Below are 7,807 nucleotides of genomic sequence, written 5' to 3' on the forward strand. Positions count from 1 at the left end.
ACCATGTGACTCCTGATCTCAGAGTCATGAGTTTGAGCCCCACCTTGGCTGTAGAGATTACAGAAAATAAATAAATAAATATACACTTTAAAAAAGGGGGGGAGGGGGTGTGCCTGTATGGCTCAGTTGGTTGAGCATACAACTCTGGCTCAGGTCATGATCTCATGGTTTGTGGGTTCAAACACCACATCATGCTCACTATCAGTGCAGAACCTGCTTCCTATCCTCTGCCCCCCCCCCTTCTACCTCTCCCCCAAATACGCTCTCTCAAACAAAGTAAATATTAAAAAAAGGTAGAAAGGATGAGTTGAAAAAGAAATTTTTAAAAAATGTAACTGGGTAACTAACTTGAATGTACATATTTTAAAAATGTAACTGGTTATCCAGAGCACATAAAGATACAGCCAAAAAAAAAAAAAGTTTGTTGGGATGCCCAACTCTGAAGTTTCTTAAGCATCTGACTCTTGATTTTGGATCAGGTCCTGATCTCATGGTTGGTAAGCTTGAGCCCTGCAGAGCCTGCTTGAAATTTTCTTCCTTTCTCTCTGCCCCCCTCGCCCTGTGTGAGCACACTTTCTCTCTCTCTCTCTCTCTAAAAATAAATCAATAAACATTAAAAAAAAGTTTCTCATTAGAATGCTTACCCTTACATACCACATTCTGATTATTTCCTATTATTTTTCATTTAAAAAAACTTATTGTAACTTACTAAATTGAATTCACTAGCCATTATTAAGTCACAACCTAAAGTTTGAAAAACACTAGCTTAGAGGAACTGACAATCCCAAGGAACTGACAATTCCTTGCTTTCATGAGTATCTAGTTTAAGAAAATATTCAGGAGGTGGAAAAAAATGAAAAGACAGAATTCCTCCAGGGCAGGTATCATGTCTTACTGGCATATGATCATCATTTAATGTCTGTTAATTAATATATTGTGGAATACAAACCACTTTCAAGGTAAGGATGTACAAAGGGAACCTATAAAGATAAGCTTAGGAGAGCAGGAGTACTTTGGATGCCTTCAAAGCTAGGAAGGTGAAAAGAGCTCCAGGATGTGGAAGAGTGACATGAAATGACTCTTAAATAAACAAATGAAGTAGAAAAGGGAAAGAAAATTTCATTATTTAGGAAAGGTTTATCCACAAAGGAAAAAGAAGATCTCTTGTAGAACTAGCCAGTAGTCCACTATAGGTATAAAAAGTTTGTAAGCTACTCTTAGAATTAGAAATTCTAATAATTTAGGGGCGCCTGGGTTGGCTCAGTCAGTTAGGCATCCGACTCTGAAGCTCAGGCTTGAGTTCAAGTCCTGAGTTGGGCTCCACGCTCAGTGTGGAGCTGACTTAAAAGAAAAATTCTAATCATTTCTTTCAAAAAGGTATGTCCAGCTCCAAATGTATTAATCCAAATCAAAATTATGGAATGCACTTCAGTGTTAAATATTAGACTCCCTGTATTCATTTGCAAACATTTATTAAACAGCTAGTGTGTGATAGCCAACAACTTACTGGGCACTTACTATGTATCAGGCAATATGCTAAGTACTTAACAAGTTATCCCATTTAAACCTAACAACCTTGTAAAGCAGGTTCTATATTCATTTTATAGATGAAGAAAGTAAGGCTTAAAAAGTCACATAAAGGTGGGGTGGGGGGAACCTGGGTAGCTTAGCTGGAAACGACCAACTCTTGATTTTGGCTCAGGTCACAATCTCCCAGTTTGAGCCCCGCATCAGGTGCTATGCTGACAGTGTAGAGCCTGTTGGGATTCTCTCTCTGCCCCTCCTCCCCTTTCTCTCTCAAAATAAATAAACTTTTTCAAAGTTACATAAAGTAATTACACAGCTAATATTATTAAGAGAAATTAAGATATATTACGTGCCAGTTTTATCATTATCAGTGGTTGCAAATCAGAATATTTTGTTCCATTCCATTATTTGTCACTGCTTTTCTCAGAAACTAAATTTTGCATATCTTTCTAAGAGTTCTTTTTTATTTTAAAGTTTATTTATTTTGAGAGAGAGAGACAGCATGAGGAGCACGAGCAGGGTGGTGGGCAGAGAGAGGGAATCCCAAGCAGGCTCAACCCATCAGTGCAGAGTCCAAGGCAGGGCTCAAGCACACAAACCACAGGATCATGACCTGAGCCAAAATCAAGAATCCTACACTTAACCGAATGAGCCACCCAGACCCCCCGTGCATGTCTCTCTAAATAAAATAATTCACCTTCTTCTAACTCTGCATTTTGTCAAAAGGAAAAATCAGCTCCTTTTCAACTTTAAAGATGTTAGAGGCCACTTAAAAGTAGTTATGTTTAGGGGCGCCTTGGGTAGCTCAGTTGGTTAAGCAGCCAACTGCGACTCAGGTCATCATCTCCCAGTTCGTGGGTTCAAGCCCCCCATCAGGCTCTGTGCTGACAGCTCAGAACCTGGAGCCTGCTACAGATTCTGTGTCTCCATCTCTCTCTGACTCTTCCCTGTTCTCTCTCTCTCAAAAATAAACGTTGGGACTCCTAAGTGGTTCAGTCAGTTAAGTGTCCAACTTCAGCTCAGGTCATGATCTAAGGGTTCATGAGTTCAAGTCCCATGTCAGGCTCTGTGCTGACAGTGCAGAGCCTGGAGCCTGCTTCAAATTCTGTGTCTCCCTCTCTCTCTGCCCCTCCCCTACTTGTGCTGTGTGTGTCTCTCTCTCTCTCAAAAATAAATATTTAAAAGAAGTAAAAAATAAACATTGGAAAAATTTTAAATATACAACTCTAAAAAGAATGAGTTGTTTACACTGACATTAGCATTTTTAATAGGCTATATATCTATACTTTTATTTACATGCCAGGTATTTATGTGAGTTCAAGCCCACATTGGGCTCTACACTACAGTGTGGAGACAGCTTAGGATTCTCTCTCCCTCTCTCTGCCCCTCCCCCACTGGTGTGCATGTGCACACAAGTGTGCTCTCTCTCTAAATAAATAAACTTAAAAAAAAAAAAGGTGCCTAGGTCGCTCAGTAGGTTAAACGTCGAACTTCGGCTCAGGTCATGATCTTGTGCTCATAGGTTCGAGCCCCGCATGGAGCTCTATGCTGACCGCTCAAAGCCCACAGCCTGCTTTGGATTCTCCCCCTCTCTCCCTGCCTCTTCCCTACTCAGCAATCTGTCTCTCAAAACAATAAAATACAATGTCAAAAAATTTTTTTCTTCTTAAGAACTGTTTCTAGTCCCTCCATACAACTTTTTAATTCATGTGGATTTTTTAGAAGGTCTGAGACATCTTTAATGAAATTAAACATCAATTTTTACCACTAAAAATTAAAATATTTCAACCCAACAATGGAATGGAATGGAATATCTTTCTCACATCTTAGAATTTCGAATCTTGAAGAATATTTTTTTTTTAATTGATGTTTATTTATTCTTGAGAGTAAGAGAGACAGAGCGTGAGCAGGGGAGGGCAGAGAGAAAAGGAGACACAGAACCCGAAACAGGCTCCAGGCTCCGAGCGGTCAACACAGAGCCCGATGTGGGGCTCAAACTCACGAACCGCGAGATCACGACCTGAGCCAAAGTCAGATGCTTAACCAACTGAGCCACCCAGGCTCCCCAGAAATCTTGAAGAATATTTCTTAAAATCCAGCCATAACAAGTATAAAAACCTAAAAGCAGATAAATGTAACGCTGGCACTCTGTTTAACAGATCAATCTCAATTTTTCGCAAGAAGTTGACTACAGAAATAACACTTTTTAGAAAAGACTCATTCATACATGATTCTGAACATCAGTTAATACATACCAAAAAACCCTCCTAATTTCTTTTTTTTTTTAAGTTTATTTAGTTTGGGGGGGGGGGGTGGGCAGGCAGAGAGAAGGGGAGTGAGAATTATGACCTGAGCCGAAATCAGGAGTTAAGAGTTAAGCCTCTAGGCTTAACCTACTGAGCCACCCAGGCGCCCCAAAACCTCCTAATTTCTAAAAGGTTAAACTAGTATGAATGCAATTATTATAATAGAGACTGCTGATAACCAAAAGTGATACAAAGAAAAAATTAACTGATTTTAATACACAAATCAGTCAGATGAAAAACCCAGAATTTATTTCCTGGTAATGTGAATAACAGATTAATCTCAAATCTAATTTCAATGCCAACTGTTGGCCCCTAGAAAATTTCTGAAGTTACTAAGTATTTATATCCACTAAGTATGGGCAAATTACTAAAATAAATTATTCTCTTTATGGTTAATAACAGCATTTAGTCTTCCTGGTGTTCTATAACTAATCAGCTTCTTTCTTATTAATGGACTGACATAACATGGGACCAAATATGTATGTGCCTCGATATACAGAAAGGTTGTTTAATATTAACACACATTCAAGTAACTGCCATATCCATAGTTCTCCTCAAATCTATACTATAGAAAATACAGTAATAATTTTCTATTCAGTTCACTCATACTTTTGTTCTGTACATTGTTCTATTTCTCTAAAACCTCTCAGAGTTTAAATATGTTTGAGAAACTATCTTTTAGTTTGGAAGGTAGGTTACTGTCAAGATAATATTAGACTATTAAACCCAGTTGATTCTTAGAAATTCTTCCATCTATAAAACATGAGAATTATAACGAAATTAACAAATCAGATATCAGAATGCCAAAAGTTAAGTCATTAAAAGGGAATCCAGAGAAAGAGTCAGTTGTGAAAGAACAGGAAGTGATGTACACTGCCATTTTGTAGATGAACTATTTAGAAACCTAAGTACCATACTAAACTGGAATCAACCAAACCCAGCTCTCAGTATTCTCTGACAGTGGCATCAGAGGTCAGCCAAAATAACCCTCAGGCAGTTTTTCCTTAATAATGAATTTATCTAATTGGTAAAGAAGATACTTTTACCACTTTTAGAATTCCTACCAGCTATGGAAAACGGGGTTTCTTTTTACTTGTTCTTAAGAGTCTCTCTTAGTTCTAGCATGCTGAAGTATAGCAAGAAGTTTACGTACATTCTGTGTATATTCTCTAAGTTTTGTAGCCTTCACTGACAAATCTTCTCTGCCTGCATCTTTCCAAGACAAAAACATAATCATTCTCTGCTGAGCAGTATGCTTGGGTTTATACGTGACAATATATATGAATTATCAACAACATACAAAATTAAACTTTACGGCATAATTTCCCATATAGGGAGAAACTCTATACACCAAAACTCTACACACATGGCAGCTTTGTGCCATGAAATAAAAATTCAAATGAGAAGTGCTGTTTAAGTCAAAATAAATTTAGATAAAAATCAAAACGAAATAAAGAAAGCAAGGAGAATTCCATTTTCCGAAGAAAAATAATAAAACTGATTTAACATATCATTAATGTGCCTCCTTATATCAAAATCATGAAATGACAGAAACTAAATTGTTGCCTAAAACTACTACTACTAACATCTTGAAATCCCTGTCTTAAAACAGGTTTCAAAATGCAACAAACACACCAAAAAACGTCTGATGGGTAACATTAAATGTAGATGACATCCAGAGGTATTTTAAAATAAGTCACCCACTAAGCAAAGCTTAAACACCAAATGCAACTTGTTAGTAAAATATCAAAACAACTCATATCTGTACATATTTTAGTCTTCACTGCTTTGGGGAAAAAAAGTTATTCTACGAACTTTTATATATGAGACATTTTTAAATCATTTCATCAGTAAATCTAAACACTTAAAGAAAAAAAGTATCAACAGTAGACTTCAAGACTATTCTTTGATCACAAAAAGCACTTTGCAACACACTTCCAGGATGTTAAAATTTTTATTTTTATTTATTTCTACTCTAAAAACAAGTACTACTGTAAACCAGATGATTTCTTTTAAATAAATATGACATGAAGCAAAAGAAGTGGAAAATGACTACATAACACAGATCCTTTCACAGAATAATTAGGCAAATTAATGTTTTCTTTTTCATTTCTTTAACAAAGCATCTCCACAGAAAGGTTTGTAACCTAATCATTTTCAGAAAATTCCAATTTCAATGTTATACAAATAGCATTAACCCTGAAAATTCACAGCTCAAAGAGAACGAAGGTCCATTAAACGGCCTGCCTGTATGCATTAATCTTTAATAATTCTTCAAAAACTACAAAAGTCACAAAAGAAAAAAAAGAGAGGGACATGAAAGAGTACAAAATTATTTCATCTGAATCCCAGTGAAAACCCAATGTGTTCACACACACACACACACACACACACACACACACACACAAAATGTCAATCTAGTGTTTAAAAAGAAAGCGAGAGAGAGACATCAAAACTGTTCAAACATGGCAGGGTCCCTCTCCAGAGACCATATTTCTCAACAATAACAACAGGAACAGATATGCTTCCCAGGGACAGATCTCAGGGGAAGAATATTAAACCGGTACTGTTATCGATTTAAAACCAAGGGAAAAGGGTAACCTTTCCAAGGGAAGCGCCATTACTTCCCACTCCTGCTCCCCCTCCCTTCAGTGTATACACGGGCCTGTGTATGAAGAAACTGCCTTGGACTTCTGCAGCATTGCAGTAGACTAAAGGATGGGGAAGGGGGAAGGGTAGGGGGGAGAAACGCTTCCATCACCCCTACAGGAGTATAGATTTCCTGAGCGGGGGTGGAATCCATCCAGCAGGCTACCCTTCCCAAGAATACAGACACTACAAAGGAGGAGAGGGAGGAGCAGAGGGATCAGAAGAGAAGGAAAGGGACCTCGCGCCTTTAAATCGGGGTGCACAGCAACCCAGTCTCCCCATGAGAGCCACACCTTCCTCGAGACATCCCCTTCCACCACCCCTTCCGGTGACCCTCAGGAAAGAGAAATGTAATTGCTCTTGCCCCTCAAAACGGGAGGGCGCCCAGCTCACCAGCTTCTTCACCCCACCCACAGAATCACAGACCCTCCTTGTCTCTCTCCCTACCCCACCCCCACATCCCTTCTACTCGGAGAGGCCCAAGTGGGCCGAATTTCCCCGCCCCCTCCATGTCTCCCTTTCCCAAAGCAGAGGTGCCCTTACCCTTTCGCCGACAGGTCTGGGCGGAGTAGGCAAGCGCAGCCCCCTGCAGCGCTCGGGTAGCCGCTACGCTGGAGGGCGAGGAGTGAGGAGGAGGGGGCCTGGCGACCGACCGCCGCCCCCCCCCCCCCCGGAGCCCCAGCAAGCCGCCCAGCCCAAGCTCTGCGACAAGGGGCAGGGGGGGAGGGGGCGAGGGGACGACCGGGGTCGAGGAGGCGCCCTCAGCGCTTGGGCTCAGCTAAGATGGCGCGGGGAAGTGCTGGGAGCCGCCGCCGCCGCCGCCTCGGGGGAACCGGCCCGGGCCTCGGCCGCCTCCCGTCCTCACACAGCCGAGGCCCTCTCGTCCCCCGCCGCGGCCCCTCGGCGGGCGGGCCCACGCACAGCCCTCCGCCACCACCACCACCCCTGGGAAGGGGGCGCTCACAAAGGGAAGAGAGGCCGCGGGCCGGCCGGCCGGCGGCGGGGCGGGGTCCCCAGGGGCCGGGAGGCCTCAGAGGTTCGCCGGTGCCTCGCGCTCTCGGCCCGTGAAGGGCGCAGGCAAGCGGGACCCCTCCTCTCTCCTTAGACAGGCGGCGGCACCAACTCACTACCTTTGCCACCCTCCCTCTCTCTCTCTCCAAGCCCTGAAGCCACAGAGCCCGGCCGCTGCCCAGGTTCCCCCCCCTTCCCCGACACCACTCCCCTCCTCCCGACAGTCATCCCAGTCTCCGATCTCGCGAGATTTCCCGCCTGACAGGCCCGACCCTGCGCGAGACACGACTGCGTACGCGTGCGCGCCCTCTCGG

General features: G+C 42.1%; 1 protein-coding gene across 2 annotated transcripts in view; it reads right to left on the reverse strand.

The window, feature by feature from the left end:
- Positions 1-7,160, reverse strand: part of TAOK1 (TAO kinase 1) — a 144,882-nt gene extending 137,722 nt beyond the window's left edge. For both annotated transcript variants that reach the window (XM_003996465.6, XM_045044975.1), the window contains exon 1: positions 7,026-7,160. The gene's annotated coding sequence lies outside the window, so the exon portion shown is untranslated. The remainder of the gene's footprint in view (positions 1-7,025) is intronic.
- Positions 7,161-7,807: the final 647 nt, after the last annotated feature.

This window comes from Felis catus, chromosome E1 (genome assembly GCF_018350175.1).
Source record: "Felis catus isolate Fca126 chromosome E1, F.catus_Fca126_mat1.0, whole genome shotgun sequence".
Taxonomy (NCBI): domain Eukaryota; kingdom Metazoa; phylum Chordata; class Mammalia; order Carnivora; family Felidae; genus Felis; species Felis catus.